Below are 19,343 nucleotides of genomic sequence, written 5' to 3'. Positions count from 1 at the left end.
AACATGCTTATCTCTACTGGAATAAGCCCATTCAGGCCATCCCTCACAAAGGACTTAGCAACATCTAGGATCCATTGCTGTGCTTGCACACATGCTAAAGCAAGGGAGATGTTAGACTGAAGAATGCTTAAGGCCCCTATGATGTTGAGGTTACCTGTCTCCTGAATTTGCATTCAGGAAGGTAAGGTATTGGCTATGATACTCAAGCTCAAATACTATTTAGTCAGAGGGTGTGATATAGGAGCTTTGGGCCATGATGTAGCCACTTTTTTTTATTGGCCAGGATCTGGTCATCTATAGTATTTGACATGCCTAGTCCAGTTCCAACCCCTCCTAATATTTTAGCTAAGGTATCCCTAGGTTTTCTTAGGGTTGGATGATGGAACCACTCCTTGCACCCAAGCACTCCATCCCACAGTCAGAGGTGCAGTGTATGCAAACCCTCCTTGCTTAACATTGTGTATTGAAATTTGTATGGGCATTATTAACCATTTGATGGAATATACTGGATTTATCATCAGTACTCTAATAAGCTGTTTTACCACCACTGGTCCAATGGAACTTGTGTATGGCCAAGTACCAGAGATACCTTTACATTGACCTTTAGTTCTACACAGACTTGTGATAACCCAGTCACCTGTGTCATTTGACACCAATACGAGCATTCACAATACATACAACAGGGAAACTTTTTCATTCTGTAAATTTTGACAGAACCCATTCATGATACTGGCATGGTAATTTTTTAACACCTGATACTATACAATGGCTACATTTCAGAGTTGCTAGATAAAGACCTGATGGCAAATACAAATTGGCATTTATAAAGGTTTGATTAACATTACCAATGCCTATTGAAACCATTACACTTAAATCCCCAGGTTTTACCTGTATAGGGAGGTCACTTATGACTGACAAACACTTGGATGGCTCCCAAGCCTCAATCAACCTAGAGCACCCCTCTAGGAAAGTGTATCAGAGCCATGAACAATTGCCCCTCATTTCCATGGATTTAATTTGTGCATCCTTATCTAATATGAGCTCATGCTTTTGTTAATCTGCTGAGAAGGCCATTAATCAAAGTGTTACCCCTTTCTTCTGCCCATACAAAATAGCCTGTATCCATATAGGCATACTAGTATAATCCCTTTCAAGACTGAGCTCAGAGCTTCATTTGTCGGTATACTTCTGCTCTTGAGATTACTTACTACACCTTAATGTATAATGAAACTGATGATAGTTGTATTCATAAATCACTGAGTGTATCCCGTCTCTCAGCCATTGTATTCACTTTACAATACCAGTGTTTGCTCTAATTTACAAACAATGTTTTCCAATCCAGGTGGCTGGATGAATTTCCTGGAATAGACAGAGCAGAGATTTAGGTTAGTGACACATATGGCCCAACACCACCCTTCCATTCCTTTAGTTGGGACAAATGGAACCATTAAAAAAACATCTCTTGCCAGATTTTAACTCTACCTGATGCACTCTTGGACTGACCTTGTTGGTTATAACTACAGGACCTACTCAGCAGGGAGTCAGGGTGATGAGTGAGTAGAATCAAAATAAAAATTTAACCCCAACCTGCCATTCATGAAATTTAAAGTTGGCCTTCAGTACATTCGACACATGATGTGCTTTAATTGGGTAGTTCCCTCCTTTTGAGAATCACTAATTTTAACCAACAGCTGGGTTATGTACTGGTCTGTTTGTACCTGGGGCTGATACTTATGTTGTGGCTGGGGGGGGTACTACCTGATCTCAGGAGTCCTCATTGGCTGACCTGTAAAGATCTCATAAGGGTGAGAATCCATGTGCTTCAATTGTGGACCTGATGGCCATTAGGACAAAGGGTAGCTTATCACAATTCTTTCCCTCAGCCTTTATGATCTTCCTTAATGCTATTTTAATCATCCTATTAGTCTGTTTAGCAATCCCCAAGCTCTGGGGATGTCCAGCAATACAGAGATGCTGTTTGATGCTAAGTGCAAGGCAAATGTTCTTAACTGGGTCACCCACAAAGTGGGGCCCTTGGTCAGAGTCAATGACCTCCAGAAGGCCATACCAGGAAAATGTGCAGTGGGGGCTGCAGTATTTTTGAAAGGGGAGGGAGGGCCTCCACCCACTTTGAAAATGGATCCACTCCCACAAGGCTATAACAGTTTCCCCATGCTGTGCGTGGTAGTGGGCCAATGTAGTCCACCTGGATCCAATGCCAGGGACCCTCAATGAGTTGGGGGAGGACTAGTCCCTTCCTAACTCATTGTCTGGGTTGTTCTGGGCACATGCCAAACAATTCCAGATGTGATACTCTACATCCATGGCGATGTCTGGCCACCACCCAACAGTGAGGAGACTTTACTGTCTTAATGCCAAAATAACCTTGTTGGTGAGCTAAAGTTATAAGTTCCTTACATCAGCAACCAGGAACTACCAATATTGGAAGGTCGTCTTTTACCTCTGCTTGATTTTTTGCCATTACCAGTCCACTTATGTTCAAATATTTGGTACCCCCTATGATAGAGTAGATCCTGAATCTTTGTCCTTTTGTATCTGCAAAATATCAAGTTGTGGCTGCAGGTTGCAGTGAGCACATAACATTTGTCCAATTTTACCCACAACATGTCTGGGTCTATTAATGCTGCCTCTTTAAATAGGCCTATTAAGCATAGATACCTCAGTCATGTTCTTCCGATGAGCCTGTACCTTAAAGGAAAGTTGGCGGTCTCCTGCCTTCAGCAGATTTCCATGCATGAATAAGATATTTGGCATGGGTTACTGGCTTGTTTGTGGTGTTCATGCCACGAGCCATCCACACACATCCAGTCAATGAGGGCCCTCAGGACCCAGTCAGAATTTGAGCAAATCATTACCAGAGTCTCTGTCCACAGCATCCAAAGCAGCTACTATGGCAACAAACACAGTGCCTTGCAAATCCCGGTCTGTTGCTACCTGGAATACAGCATAACCTATATGGGGAGGTGCCTTTTAGATGGAAACAGCTCCCATTGATGACCCATATGTCACAGCCCACTGCTTTAGCTACTTCATATGAGGTCTCTAGCTGGAATGGAGACTTGATTGTATTAGTCTCCTTCAATGGAAGCAGGCACTGGTGGTCTTCACCTTCTGACAATAGAGCAAACAGTACAGCAGATGGACAGTACTTTATCCACCCTCACCTCCTGGCTTAAGTGGAGCCCAGCCTGCAAGATGGGGATTGGACACCCAGCCATCACTTGCCTTCCCAGGTAAGATATACAGTACCTGACTGGCATGTGAGATGTTTAAAGCACCACTGGAGCCATTCCAATTATGTATTCCCAGTGTTTGATTTGACCATACAAGGACCAAAGCTTCTTTCACACCATGTATAACACTGTTCCAATTTGGTCAGATGTTTCGAACCATAAACAGCTTTGTGCATGTGCCACTTAACTGCATAAATAACTACACTGATGCCTTTCCCAGTGGTAGCAAGCTGTAATGTGAACAGCTTAGCCCAATTGAGGGTAGGCCAATGCAGGAGCATGCATTAGCTTAAACACTGCTTAATGTTTTGTTTTTTTTCTCCCCAGGACAATTCTTGTCCCTTGTGGAGCAGCACATGAATAAGGCAGGCAAGCTCTGAATAGCCATATATAAAATCCAAAGAAAAGCCTACCAATCCCAGGAAAGATCTCCAGGTTATGTCCCTGGGAGCTGGTAATTTGCAGATCAGATTGATTCGATCAGCATCTGGACATCACCCTTCAACTCCAAGGTAAGTGACATTCTGCTGTACAAGCTTGCTTTTTGCGGGCTAATGAAGAAGCCGGTTCTTTGGATGATCGGGACCTTACTCAAAACAAGCAAGTTCTCTTCCCTGGTCTTTGTAGCCACCAATACATCATCCACATAGCTGACCACCTGGTCCTTGTAGACTAGGTTTCTCCATCTTGGTAACATGCTGATGACATATCATGGGCACATTGTGATAACCTTGTGCTACCTCTTGTAAATATCAGCTGCTGACAGCCAAATGTGAAGGCAAACTTAAACCATGCACTTTTATGCAGTGGTGTAGAAAACACCACATCTGCAATATCAATGACCAAGAACCATCTAGTCCCACCTGCAATGGTAGACATTTCTGGAAATATGGCCATGACAGGTGTCACTCAGAGCTCTAATCCAACTGAGCCTCCACGCTGATTGATCAGACTTCAGCACTGGCCAGATTAGTGCATTGCACACACTATTTGTCTTTCCCAGAACACCTTGGGATCTAAAAGCATCAATGGTGCTCCAGTTCCTCATTGGGCCTCTCTCCAGTATTTGTACTGGTGCTGAGGCCCAGGATCAGGGCTCTCCACCATAATCTCCACACCAATACATCCAGTCTGACTTTGTTCTTTGCAAATACTTGCGGATATTTGTTTAGTGATTTCCAGATGTCTGATTCCCATGTTGGCAACTTGAGTTTGGTAGGCACCTTGAGAGCATTCACTCAATGCAATGATGGTACGACGACTCCTTCACTCTGGCCTTTAACAATCCTCCGATTGGGAAGATCCACTATGACATCCAAGCGCCTTAACCCATCCATCCCTAATATACCCTGTCTATCAAGCTTCTGGAAGCCAAAGGAAGCTTCAGTGATCAGTGCCTCAGTTATCCAAGTTACGGGCTCTGAAAAGGCACTAGACTTTACTTTGCTATCCTTCAAATATCTTCATTTCTCTAATTGGCAGCTGTTTTATTGGAGGAACAGCTTTTGTGCAAATTATATTGTGGCCCCAGTGTCCAGCAGCATTTTCTGCTCTATCAAATTCCCCTCAGACAGATGTTGTTTGCCAGCCTTCCCCCACCTATCATTTACAATAGTGGCCACATGCAATGGGGATGGGAGAGCTCAGTGGCATCAGAGGGAGCTTTGGGGTGTGCTCTTTCCTGTCAGGGGACTGTTTCCTCCCCTGCTACTTCTTTCTCATCCTGTGCTAGCTTTTTCAGCAGACTCGAGTTGGCAGATCTAGTTGTTCTACAGGCTCGTACTTGGAGTGTCTCCACAAGGCTAATCTAAACCCATAGTCAGGATCTCTTTTTGCCATTCTTTCTCTAACTAGCCTTCCCATCATTCCCAACTTTTATGGCAGCCACTTTCTTTTTGTCCCGGGATGTTATTGCTGCTAGGATAAGCTTCCCTATATAGATCATACACTTCTTGAGCTCTGGTTTCCAATTCTTTGAAATTAGTTACTCTGGGATTGGCAGGTCCCATGGCCATTTTGTTACAGGGAGCATATCCTGAACAAACATCTCCTAGAATTCAGGGGTGTCATACATATCAACTCCATTTACTATCAGAAGCTGACCTGAAAGCCAATATAGTAATAGTTTCCTGGCAAGGAATTTCTGTGGTCTGAGATCCTTTGTCAGAGTACATCTTTCCCCTAAGATTTTTGTATGGGTAATACAGCTTCATAATGGCAAGGTAAATTTCTACAGATTCCTGAACACTACCCCTCTAAACCACTGTAGGTAAGGCCCCAACTCATCTGTGCTCATACTTTCTTTTACCAATGCAACTGTCTTCTAAACTTAAATTGGCAGTCACGCTAAGCTTTGCCAGCCAATCCAAAGCATTTTCTTTAGAAAGGGGGCCCCTTGTGCTTGCTCATAGCTCACACCTGTTCCAGCCCCAGGGCATGGATTTCATACCTCCATTTCCAATAATGAACATAGTGGTTATTGGAGCAATCTGAGGGTGGCTTGAAGTCCCCTAGATCCCAAGACTCATGGGGTTCCTCTGGTGCTGGGGGGGCGGGAATATTAGGAATGAAACATTTTTCTGTGCCACTCCCATCTGAGTCAGATGTACTAGACTCAGTCTCTTAAGAGGTCAGTTTTTATAGCACTTATGACACCCTACCTACACTGCAACCTTTGCTTCAACATTATCTTTTGATCACCTACCCTGTGGTTCACAGATGTTCCTTGTCTTGCTGTCTTTACCTCTAACTCTCTAGTTGCAGCTTGAGAGCCTAACTTTGACAGCATTTTTTTTTTCCCCTCCAGGAGGTTACCATTCAACTCCTGCACTTGGGAATTCTAACTGGTTAAACGGCATTGTCAAGTTAGCAATCTGGGCTGTTGTGGCAGCCTGCTGGCAGCTGAACTTTTCTACCTTCTCTTCCTTTTCAGAAGCTTACAGCTTGAGAAGCACTTTTGTCTCCATTGCTGATCCAGCTCCTTTGCCATCATACCCAACCTCTAGAGCAAAGCTCTTTTCTTAAGCTTTCTCCCAGTAAAAAGGCTAGGTATCAAACCTTTCCCAAGTTCTACACAGTTTAACCATAGCATCCTCACCACTGAGCAGATCAGCCCAGGGGTTTTCATTCTTCCCAAATAAAGCAATATAGAAGTCAAACACCCCCCCCCCAAGGTATTTTTAACAAGGTGTTCCTCCACACACTTTGTGGGAGGGGGGCTTACTAATCATGCACTCCAAGTGAGGGTCCTACAACCTCACCCAACTCACACAGGACTATTGTGATTTTGCAGATCCCACCCAGGGAAACCAATGTTTCCCCTCCCTGGACAGCACCCTACTTCCAAGCCTGCCTGTGTCCACCATCTGGTGTCAGGCCAACTGCTGTTGCTGCCTCCAAGGCATCCTCACCTCAGACACTGAAACCTCCTCACTAACCTTCTACCCAGTCAGGTTCATTTATTCCAACAGCCACATGGCTCGTATCCACAGTTCCCAAACAGTCTCGCCCAGTCAGGCCATACCCTGCCATTCTCCACCTAAAATGAGCCATCTCTGGGCATCAAACAGGGATTTTAAAATGGGACCATGGACTCTGATTCTTTAGCTCTCCCACTCCTGTCCCCTGGCTTATGGAAAGGGAGCACCCAGGGACCTGGCCTTGCTAGGCTGCCACTAGTCCCAGCCTCCCAGTGTGGGAAACCAAGAGACCTAGGATGTGACCCCATTCTCTATCGACAGCCACCACTCACAGTAAAATACATGCACTCCAGGATGGGAGTGATGTTCACTTCCCACAGGTCGCAAGGGACCTCAGCTCAAACCACATGAGTAAAGAAAACAAAAAAACCAGCCATAAGCCAGAGACTGGTAGAGATCCGAGCAGTAGTCACAACTATGGCATACTGATCTTAACATTGGGTCCAGCTGCAGTTGCCACAAACTGTTGCATGGCTAGAAGTTGCAACATTAAAGATATGCCACATATGGTAATAGATACTGAGTTGGGTTGAGCCATCACCTGTAAGACCCTCCTGCTTTAGAATCACTGGAAGGATGACTAATCTCTGGGGAAATGAAACTGAAAGATTTATTAAATGAAAGATTAATACAACAAATAATTCCATGGTTGAACTTGGAACTGTGGGCATTGAGCCCAGACCCAATTACCCCTTACAAATATGGGTGACTAACAACAGTGTTACTATACAATGGACTACCAGACATGGACAGGCTGCATGACTGCAGCATCTGATCCTGGACTGCCTACTACCTAGATAACTGTCAGCAAGAGGAAATACAGAATCTGGATGAACCATGGCTACGGAGCACCTTAGATGGAGATGAGGTAAGCTCTTTTGATGATAGATCTCACAGGCTGCCACTCAGAAGGCCAGCACTGCTTCAGGTGCATTCTCCCCTTAGTCAGTCACTCTCTCTCAGCCATACTACACGACTTTAGACCCACTAGTCTTCCTGCTCGTTTACACCAAATGACAAAGCACCTTTACGGGAGGGAGGGGGAGGAGGTGATTGGTGGGGCTGCCAGCAGGTAGAAGGTGCTGGCCAGGTGGGAAGAGCTGGCTGGTGATGGGTTTAAGATTGTATTTAAAATGAACAGTTTTATAGTCCTATAGATTTTGGGGGGGAGGGGGAAACTGTATCACTACACAATAGGCCTCAGTCTTGCCTATATGAACATGTAGTTTGAACTCCTACTGAGGACCTTATGCTACAAGTATTAGGTTTCTATTAGCAATGGGAGGAAAAATTCTATGCCCATTCAACTTGTATCATTGATTCTGATAACTCATGCAGAAAAGATAATGGAATTTTATTTTACCAGAGCCAGTTAAAAGGAATGTCTTTTGAAGCTTGCTAGACATTCAAAAGAACTTCCCATATTCCTTTGTTGCCTGAGTTGGATGCCAGTGACCTATACCAGGAATAGCCCCACCCTCTGACACACTGTTCACAAGCTAAGGATTTCTAGAGAACATTCTGAATCTCTTCATACCCCTTTACCTTCCTTGCATTCCAAATTTTCCCTTATGTACTTCTCATTTGTAGTTTGTTTCTTATCCCAGAAGGTGTTTTATTCAGACTAATATATTTTTGTATATGCTGAAGTGTAATATGTTTGAAATTTTCCATTAAATGTGAACAACAAAGGTAAGGTAATTTTTTTCCCTTTATGCTTCAGGGCACCAAGTGAGTCCCTCCAGGAGATCAGGAAAGAATTCTCTGCATATAAAGTAGATGAATGTACTGAGGTTTTTGGATGGGATTGGCCTTCTTCTGAAGAAATAGCTAATCTCCATTATTGGAGGTGTGATAAGACTAATGAACATGGTCTGAGCTGGTTTGGAAACCCCATCTTCCTTTAACAATAGAAGATTCCTTCCGCTGCGTGCCCCCAACACTGGGTGTTCTCTCTCTTCCCCCCGCCCCCTCTACAGGATTACATTCTTGAGCTCTTTGCCCTATAAGGAGAGGGAGATGCCTTCATTGCTGCTTACCTTCTGCACACAGATAAAAGTCAATGATTAACCCCTCTACCAAAAGACCATTGACTCTTGCACAAAGATTCTGCCTAAAACAATAGGGTTAATCAGTTCACCTCCCTTATTTTTTATCCTTTGTCCTTTTGTCTCCTTCTCACTCAACTTTCTTTGCTAGCCTCAAGGTTTCAATGGCCATGAATTTGCACCATTCCCCACTCCAACTGTAGGCCCTCATATTTCAAGTAGTTGTGTGACACCTTGTAGGCTGCATCCAATAATAGAGTTCTGATAACCACTAAATGCCCCCTTGGGTCCTAGAGTAAAGGAAGTCAGCTCTTGGAAAGGAGATGAAAACAGGATATTGTTACACTGTTTTAAAAGTCACCAATCCAGCAACAAAAAGCCAAAAGTTGTACTGGACACCTGCTATTTATTTTCCCATACAGAATTCTCTTCCATTGACTGAAATCAGCAAAAGGATAATGCGTGGGAGCAATATCAGTGGACCTTGACCTAGTTTCTCAGCTGATTTGCAATGTTTATTCAAACCTTATTTAGAAACTCCTCTACTTTCCCTTTTGGCTGAGACGGAGCAAGCTAGAGGGATCTCCCAGTCGGATGGAGAATGGCAGATGGATGTGGATGGACAGGAGCAGCCCTGAAAGAGACTGCTGCCAGGTGCTGGGGCTGAGATGGTTGGATCATCACATGCTGGAGCAGCAATGAAGAGGCAGCCGTTCAGAAGTGAAGCTGAGAAGATGGGATCAGCAGTGACAAAGCCTTCATCCAGTAGTGCCTCTGATAGCAAAGGACAGGGATGATAGGCTGGAGAAGCACCAATAAGGCCACACAAAGGAGTTGAGACTATTGGGATGATACAATAGACAGGGCCAATGCTGAAGGAACCTTGGTCCTGCAGCATGCCTGATAGAAATAGATGGACAGAATATACTGAAGAGGCCTTCAGTAGGTACTAGGCTAAGAAAGGTAGATAGCATTGGATTGAAAGAAGGGACCCATACAGCACTAGAATACATTTAAAAATGTTAATGTTTAAAATCAAATTTACGCAAGTTAAGAGGGAAGATGCTATACATCTGGGGTCAGGCTTGGGTTATGGGGGATTGCAAGCATCAGTTGCAAGGTTTACAAGGTACATACATATCACATAACCAGCATAGATCCAGATTGGGGTGTGGGAGTTTTTAAAGCATCAGTGGATAAAAGGGCTTGAGTATGCCACCCATGGAATGTATTAAGAGTCCAAGTCAGTATTGGTGTAGAGAATAAGTACATGGGTGGGGTGTGTCCCTCAGTTCATCAGGGAAGGAAATGGTTATTTCCCTGGTCGGTGTTCTTGGTTACTAGACTTGGTATTGTCAGTGTACTGTGATAGGTTCCATGTAGATGTCTCTGGACCACTTGATAGCATCAGACACCTTGAGCTGTCTCATGAGCCAGGCATAGCATCAACCAACTCCACACGCTCTCAGTACCCATTTGTTGTGGGGGTCCCATGCGCCCAGGGCTGCCACAACCAGGGCCTGGATCTGGACCTCATAGCCCTGGGCTCTCAGGGTTTCAGCCAGCGGGGTGTATGTCAAGGCCTTCCATGCTCGGGCCTCATGAAAGGCCTGTGACCCGTTTTCAAATAGCACTGTGACATCTACCATGAGGACCTTCTTCTTTTCTGCATCTGTCACAACGATGTTGGGTCACAATCGGCTGTCTGTCCCTGGGATGGCAGAGTCAACAGTGATCTTCCCCAGGAATGGTGGGATGGCTTTCACCAGCTGGTTCTATTATAATCCCTGCATGTTCTGATAGGCCTTGGAGCCTAACTCACAGCAGCCTCTCTGTGTCCTGGTGGATCCAGTCTGGGAGAAAGGGGGAAATGGGAAACAAGGAGCCACAGGGAAGTGCTGGGAGGTGTGGGCTTTGCTGCAGAATATCTAGCCTGTGTAAACATGTAGCAGGCAGTAGAGTGGGTCGTACTTGGGTTCTGGGGAGCAGAAAAGTGGGAGGTATATATGTGAGGAGAGGATCAAAAGGTCTAAAACCTACATAGCCCAATGTTGGCACTATCGAAGTCATATGGACACCTGTCAGACAGCAATTCTTGGCAAGTTTTTTTTTAAAGCTACAAACATTCAAATATAAAATACTTCCATGTATTTTCAGATGTAACTAAATTAAGTAACTTTGGGGGGAATGCTTTGTAAGTATTATAGATTAAAACAACTGTTAGTAAAGCAAGCAATTCAAAGTTAAGGGTATTAGATTAGAGAGAAGCGTAAGGTACTTTATAAGGCACAAATCACATTGCTATCTGAGCACCAACTTCAAGTGGGGAGGGGAAGGCAAAGAGTATGGAAATGTACAGTTAAAGTCATAAAACAGTTTCAACTCTGCCCCACTATTATGTCCATATGATGTCTGAGGCAGATACATTTTTCTAACAACTTGAAATCTGCACTTTGCAGCCTCTGACATCTTAAATCCTGACTAGTCCTAGCACTGAGCATATAGTACAGGAACTAAATGCTTTTTTGCTAAAGATATAAATTCTGTATTATTGCAGCTTAGCATAGTTGGCATGTACATCTGAAACACTTTCAAAAGGATTTTCAACTAGGTGAAGTTAAAAAAATTCCAATTATGTATATTTGCAAAGGCTTGTCTTAGTTTACAGAGGATGGAACATGTGTGGGGTGGGAAGGCACAGGTTTATACTATATAAGGTAAAGTATACAAAGTGTGAAAGTTCCTCCTCTGCCTTGGTGGGTCCTGTGCTTATTGGCGGATTTGCTTGCCTCAGAGATTCACGGCAGTCCTCAGTTTGGCCACTTTTGCTAGTGGCTCAAACCTGCCATTCACACAGCTAACCTCATCACTGGCCAGCATGGGAAAAAGGAAGGAGAACAATCCCTGCAGTCTCTGCTGATCCACCATGTGGGTCAGGGAAAAGCCCAGAGACCTTCCCCTCTGGTGGAACCCACAGTCCAGGTCAACTTCTCCTGTGTCTGATCAGGAGTTGGGAGGTTTGGGGGGAACCCAGTCCTGCCCTCTACTCCGGGTTCCAGCCTAGGGCCCTATGGACTGCAACTGTCTAGAGTGCCTCTTAGAACAGCTGCACAACAGCTACAACTCCCTGGGCTACTTCCCCATGGCCTCCTCCCAACACCTTCTTTAGCCTCACCACAGGATCTTCTTCCTGGTGTCTAATAATGCTTGTACTCCTCAGTCCTCCAGTAGTACACCTTCTCATTCTCAGCTTCTTGCTCCCAACTCCTCACACCGAGGCCACAAATTGAAGTGAGGTCCTTTTTAAACTCAGGTGCACTGATCAGCCAGCCTGCCCTAATTGATTCTAGCAGCTTCTTAATTGGCTCCAGGCATCCTAATTAGCCTGCCTGCCTGAATTTGTTCCAGCAAGTTCCTTCTTGTTCTGGAACCACCCCTGATACCTTATCCAGGGAAAATGAACCTGCTTAATTTGGGACTAATACATCTGCCTTCTAACACTCTCCTGTAGCCATCTGGCCTGACCCTGTCACAAAAGATAAGTGCAAAGCACTTAGGTAGGAAAAATCAAATACACAGATATGAAATGGATAATAACTGACACAGTGGTAGTACTGCTGAAAAAGATCTGGGGGGTTACAGTGGATCACAAATTAACTGAGTCAACAATGTGATGCAGTTGCAAAAAAGGCAAATGTAATTCTGGGGTGTATTAAGAAGTGTCATATGTAAGACTCAGGAGATAACTGTCCCACTCCACTGTGCACTGATGAGGCCTCAACTGGAGTACTGGGTCCATTCTGGGCACCACACTTTAGGAAAGATGTGGACAAACTGGAGAGAGTCCAGAGAAGAGCAACAAAAATGATAAAAGGTTTAGAAAATCTGACACAGGAGGAAAGATTTAAAAAACTGGGCATGTTTAGTCTTGAGAAAAGAAGACGGAGGGGGGACCTGATCCCAGTCTTCAACTATGTTGAGGGCTGTTATAAAAAGGATGTTGATCAGTTGTTCTCAACGTCCAATGAAGGTAGAACAAGAAGGAATGGGGCTTAATCTGCAGCAAGGGAGATTTAGGTTAAATATTACAAAAAACTTTGTAAGGCCTTGTCTACACTGCAAAGTTTGGTTGATGTAAGCCACCTCCTGTGAAACCAGCTGTGTATGTGTCTACACTTAATTTTTTCTCCCGCCCATGAAAGTGCCCCATTATAGTGATACAGTAAAACCATCCCCCCCAAATGGTGTTGAGCTATGGTCAACAGTCGGAGGTTGATGCAGCACAAGTGTAGACACTGTGTGACCTATTTCAACACTCTCAATCCTCCAGCAGCTGTCCCACAATGCCCAACACTGACCACTCGATCACAAGTGTGACCTCCGCTGCCTGAGGTCATGGAGTCCGGAAGTCCCACATCCCCCTTTAAAACCGCACAATTTTTTGAAGTGCCTTTTCCTCATTGCCTAGCTTGGTGAGCACACCTAGCAGCTTTTTCTTGTTGTGTGCAACTGCCCTATCAGTCACATCAGGTACACACTCCAGATGTGCTCCTGCCTGGAGTAGACAGGAGATAGTGGATCTCCTGGGCCTGCGGGGAGAAAAGGCTCTGCCAGCACAGCTACGAAGCAGTCATAGAAACATTGACATCTATAAGCAGATTGCACAAGCGATACAGGCAAAGGGATATGATATAGATAGTTGGGTATGCGATGACTGGGAGAACTGCATGGTGACTTGCGTATCTGGTGCACAGGTCACAGATCTTTCGAGACATCTAGATAGGCTTATGTGTAATGCTGGGGAGGAGCCGCTGGTCATGGTACATGTAGGTACCAATGACATAGGGAAGGATAGGATAGAGATCCTGGAGGCCAAATTTAGGCTGCTAGGTAAGAGATTGAAGTCCAAGACCTCCATGGTAGCATTCTCTGAAATGCTTCCAGTTCTACGTGCAGGGCCAGTTACAGAGGCAGACCGGCAGGGTCTCAATGTGTGGATGAGACGATGGTGTAGGGAGGAGGGGTTTAGATTTATTAGGAACTGGGGAAACTTTTGGGAAAGGGGGAACCTGTACAGGAAGGATGGACTCCACCTAAACCAAAATGGAAACAGGTTGCTGGTACTTAAAATTAAAAAGGTTGTAGAGCAGTTTTTAAACTAAGGGCTGGGGGAAAGCTGACAGGTGTGGAGGAGCACATGATTCGGACATCCCTTAGGGGAGGATCTATAAATGGAGTTTCCCTATGTCCTAATAAGGAGGAGAGGCTGGAAGATGATAAAATACAGGTAGGATCTGATGAGAAACAGTCAAAAGAAAAAAAAGTCCCATTCAATTACATCATGTAATGGAAGATAAAGCTAAAAAGTAACAAGTTTTTAAAATGCTTATATACCAACGCTAGAAGTCTAAATAATGAGATGGGCACACTAGAGTGCCTTGTATTAAATGAGAATATTGATAGGCATCACAGAAACTTGGTGAAATGAGGATAATCAATAGGACACAGTAATACCATGGTACAAAATATATCGGAAGGACAGAACAGGTCGTGCTGGTGGGGGAGTGGCACTATATGTGAAAGAAAGTGTAGAATCATATGAAGTAAAAATCTTAAATGAGCCAAACTGTACCATAGAATTGCTTGCTTCAATTCCATGCTAGAATTCCATGCTTCAATAATAAGAATATAGCAGTAGGGATATATTACAGACCACCTGACCAGGATGGTGATAGTGACTGTGAAATGCTCAGGGAGGTCAGAGAGGCCATTAAAATAAAAAACTCAATAATAATGGGAGATTTCAACTATCCCCATATTGACTGGATACATACCTCAGGAAGGAATGCAGAGATAAAGTTTCTTGATACCTTAAATGTGTGCTTCTTGGAGCAGCTAGTCCTGGAACCCACAAGAGGAGAGACAGTTCTTGATTTAGACCTAAGTGGATCACAGGATCTGGTCCAAGAGGTGAATATAGCTGGACCGCTTGGTAATAGTGACCATAATATTACTGAATTTAACATCCCTGTGGTGGGGAAAACACCACAGTGGCCCAACACTATAGCATTTAATTTCAGAAAGGGGAACGACACAAAAATGAGGTTAGTTAAACAGAAATTAAAAGGTACAGTACCAAAAGAAAAATCCCTGCAAGCTGTCATGGAAACTTTTTAAAGACAGCATAATAGAGGCTCAACTTAAATGTATACCCCAAATTAAAAAACACAGTAAAAGAACCAAAAAAGAGCCACTATGGCTAAACAACAAAATAAAAGAAGCAGTGAGAGGCAAGAACGCATTCTTTAAAAAGTGGAAATTAAATCCTAATGGGGAAAATACAAAGGAGCCTAAACTGTGTCAAATGAAGTGTAAAAATATAATTATGAAGGTCAAAAAATAATTGGAAGAACAGCTAGCCAAAGACTCAAAAAGTAATAGCAATTTTTTTTAAGTACATCAGAAACAGGAAGCCTGCTAAACAACCGGTGGGGCCACTGGACGATTGGGTTGATAGAGGAGCACTCAAGGATGATAAGGCAATTGCAGAGAAGCTAAATGAATTCTTTGCATCAGTCTTCATGGTTGAGGATGTGAGGGAGATTCCCAAACCTGAGCCATTCTTTTTAGGGGACATATCTGAGGAACTGTCCCAGATTGAGGTGTCAGAGGAGGTTTTGGAACAAATTGATACACTAAGCAATAATAAGTCACCAGGACCAGATTGTATTCACCCAAGAGTTCTGAAGGAACTCAAATGTGAAATTTCAGGACTACTAACTGTTGTCTGTAACCTATCATTTAAATCAGCTTCTGTACCAAATGACCGAAGATAGCTAATGTGACACCAATTTTTTAAAAGGGCTCCAGAGGTGACCTCAGCAATTACAGTCCGGTAAGTCTGACTTCAGTACTGGGCAAACTGGTTGAAACTATAGTAAAGAAACAGAATTGTCAGACACATAGATGAACATAATTTGTTGGGGAATAGTCAATATGTTTTTTGTAAAGGGAAATCATGCCTCACCTATCTACTTGAATTCTTTGAGGGTCTCAACAAGCATGTGGACAAGGGGGGATCCAGTGGATATAGTGTATTTAGATTTTCAGAAAGCAAGGTTGACAAGGTTCCTCACCAAAGGCTCGTAAGCAGTCATAGGATAAGAGGGAAGGTCCTCTCATGGATTGATAACTGGTTAAAAGATAGGAAACAAAGGGTAGGAATAAATGCTGTTTTTACAATGGAGAGAGGTAAATAGAGCAGGGACCCCAAGGATCGGTACTGGGACCAGTGCTGTTCAACATCTTCCTAAATGATCTGGAAAGGGAGTAATTTAATGAGATGGTAAAGTTGCAGACAATACAAAATTACTCAAGGTAGTTAAGGGAGAGATCTCACAATATTGTGTGATTGGACAACAGGATGACAGATGAAATTTGGTGTTGATAAAATTTTTCAGAATGGAGAGAGGTAAATAGTGGTGTCCCCCAAGGGTCTGTACTGGGACCAGTCCTATTCAACATATTCATAAATGATCTGGAAAAAGGGGTAAACAGTGAGGTGGCAAAATTTGCAGATAATACAAAATGACTCAAGATAGTTACGTCCCAGGTAGACTGTGAAGAGCTACAAAAGGATCTCTCAAAACTGGATGACTGGGCAACAAAATGGCTGATGAAATTTAATGTTAGTAAATGCAAAGTAATACAAATTGGAAAACATAATCCCAACTATACATATAAAATGATGGGGTCTAAATTAGCTGTTATCACTCAAGAAAGAGATCTTGGAATCATTGTGGATAGTTGTCTGAAAACATCCACTCAATATGCAGCAGCAGTCAAAAATGTGAACAAAATGTTGGAAATCATTAAGAAAGATAGTAAGACAGAAAATACCATATTGCCTCTATATAAATCCTGGTACATCCACATCTTGAATATGGCGTGCAGGTGTGGTCACCCCATCACAGAAAAGATATATTGGAATTGGAAAAGGTTCAGAAAAGGGCAACAAAAATATTTAGGCGTATGAACGGCTGCCGTATAAGGAGAGATTAATAAGACTGGGACTTTTCAGCTTGGAAAACAGACGACTAAGGGGGGATATGATAGAGGTCTATACAATCATGACTGGTGCGGAGAAAGTAAATAAGGAAGTGTTTTTTACTCCTTCTCTTAACACAAGAACTAGGGGCCACCAAATGAAATTAATAGGCAGCAGGTTTAAAATAAACAAAAGCAAGTATTTTTTCACACAACGCACAGTCAACCTGTGGAACTCCTTGCCAGAGGATGTTGTGAAGGCCAAGACTATAACAGGGTTCAAAAAAGATCTAGATAAATTTATGGAGGATAGGTCCATCAATGGCTAGTAAACAGGACGGGCAGGGATGGTATCCCTAGCCTCTGTTTGCCAGAAGCTGGGACTGGGTGACAGAGGATGGATCACTTGATGATTATCTGTTCTGTTCATTCCCTCTGGGGCACCTGGCATTGGCTAGATGGGCCTTTGGTCTGACCCAGTATAGCCATTCTTCTTTTCTTATGACAGGGACCAGCAGCAGTGCCACATGAAAGCCAAGAAACTGTAGCAGGCATACCAGGAGATCAGGGAGGCCAACAGTCAATCTGGTGTCGAGCTGCGGACTTGCTACTTTTACAATGAGCAGCATGGCATACTGGTGGAGACCTTGCAACCACCCCACATACCACTATGGGTATCTCCAAGGAGTAAAAGTCACAGGTCCTTGGAGTAACCAGCAAGGAGGAGGAAGAGGAGGAGGATGGGAAATATGCAACTGTGGGGTCCAGCTGTACCACAAGGCTGTTCCATGGCAGAGACTCCACCACAGTCCTGGCAGTTGAACATGGGCAAGCCTGATGTAGGGGAAGGAACCCTGGGTAAGCGTGTGAATGCATTTCCCATTAAAATAGTTAAAAGTACTAATGATGCCTAACCCCAAAGTAGCAGGACAGCTATTGACTTTTCAGTAACATACTCATACTAGAAGAGGTAGTGGTACAACAAACAGAGGTAGAGTTATTATTTGCTTTTCATTCCCCTGTAAAGTTAGATGGAAGGGGGGCATGCAGAGCAGTTGGTTTATGTGCACAGGGATGTCCCTTGAATCCTCATGAGAGATTGCGATGAACCTTTCATGGAGCCACTCTGCAATCCTCTCCTGAAGGTTTCTAGGATGGCGGTTTAATTTCTCCCTCCACAGTAGAACATTTTCCCATGCCACTGCATGATGGATTCAGCTGGCACCATTGCAGTAAACAAGCTCGCGGCATACAAGCCCAGGCAGCTTCAGGACACCAGTAGCTGCTGAGCTCTCTCTGCCTTTGTTACCCTACAGGGTTAGATATCAACTAAAATCACCAGCACCTGTGGAAAATAGTGCCAGTATTCAGTGCAATGGCCCTATACTCATGTTATTTCATGCAATTGAACAATTCTCTACTCATTTCTCACTCTGCTTGCTCTGGCGGGCCATACACACTGTGGCTGGGACTGAAGAGCAGTGTTGTGCACAAGCACTCCAAGGTTGAAGTGTCAATAAGCAGGTCTTGTTTAAAATTTCAGGGAAGCAAGGGAAGGGAGTTCTGAATCTTAACTTTCACTTTTCATTGTGACTATACTGACAATAACACCTCTATGTGTTTTATCTGTATCTGCTGCCATTGCAGCGTTGACGGGTTCCCCCCCCTACATCCGCGGCATGCCTAAGCCAGGTAAGGAGGAAAAAGAAGATGATTCAGGATGATGTGTTTAGTGAAATCCTGCAAGGCAGTGCTGCATTAGGCTGTGAGCAGAAGTCCTGAAGGGCGAATACTTCAGACTGTATGAAGAACAAAAGAGCATATCAGGAAAGGCCCAGGAGTCCTGCAGGAAGAGGAGAGGGAGCTGCACCAAGACATAATGGGGCTTCTCCAGCAGCAAACAGATGCGGCAGACTCTTGTGGACCTACAAGTTCAACAGGCATGGGCTCACCACCCTTTGCAGTCAATGGAGAACTTCATTTTAGCACCTCCCTGCACCTACCACCCCAACATTCCATGTGACATCAGGGCTGCATCCCTACCCTATCACTCCACCAGGGGGACAGTGAGGAGAACTGACCTGTGAGAGCTATGGTTGATGTAGGGTGTAGCCAAAATGAACCAAAATGGACAGGAATGTTCTTTCCCCTTGTTAAGTAGTGTTTCATTCGTTTATTTCAAAAGTTTCCATTGTATTTGCTTTTAAAGTGCACATATTTTTTGTTGTGGTTGTGTGACTCAATAAAATTCTATTTTTTTTAAACTAATTAATCTTTATTAGTTCACAATTCAGGCTGCAGAATGCCTAGCGGTATTGAAAGCACCCACTTCTTGTAATGGTACAGGGCAACAGAACTCAAACGATCAGTGACAAACAGTGTAATAATTATAATGTACTGCAAGCATCACAAAATGAATAGGTGCACAAACAGTCTGTTAGATTCATATGTGTACTCCAAGCACCACATAATTCCTACTAGGCTCCAAAACTTCAGGGCCAGGTAGAGCACAGTTC

General features: G+C 43.8%; 1 long non-coding RNA gene across 1 annotated transcript; it reads left to right on the top strand.

Annotated features, from left to right (window-relative positions):
- Positions 1 to 3,575: 3,575 nt before the first annotated feature.
- Positions 3,576 to 19,060, top strand: LOC122457410. The gene is made up of 3 exons (XR_006276945.1): positions 3,576 to 3,766; positions 17,336 to 17,685; positions 18,475 to 19,060. It is a non-coding gene; the product is annotated as an uncharacterized LOC122457410 (long non-coding RNA).
- Positions 19,061 to 19,343: the final 283 nt, after the last annotated feature.

This window comes from Dermochelys coriacea, chromosome 1, assembly GCF_009764565.3.
Source record: "Dermochelys coriacea isolate rDerCor1 chromosome 1, rDerCor1.pri.v4, whole genome shotgun sequence".
In the NCBI taxonomy this organism is placed as follows: domain Eukaryota; kingdom Metazoa; phylum Chordata; order Testudines; family Dermochelyidae; genus Dermochelys; species Dermochelys coriacea.
This window is presented reverse-complemented; position numbering and strand designations above follow the sequence as displayed.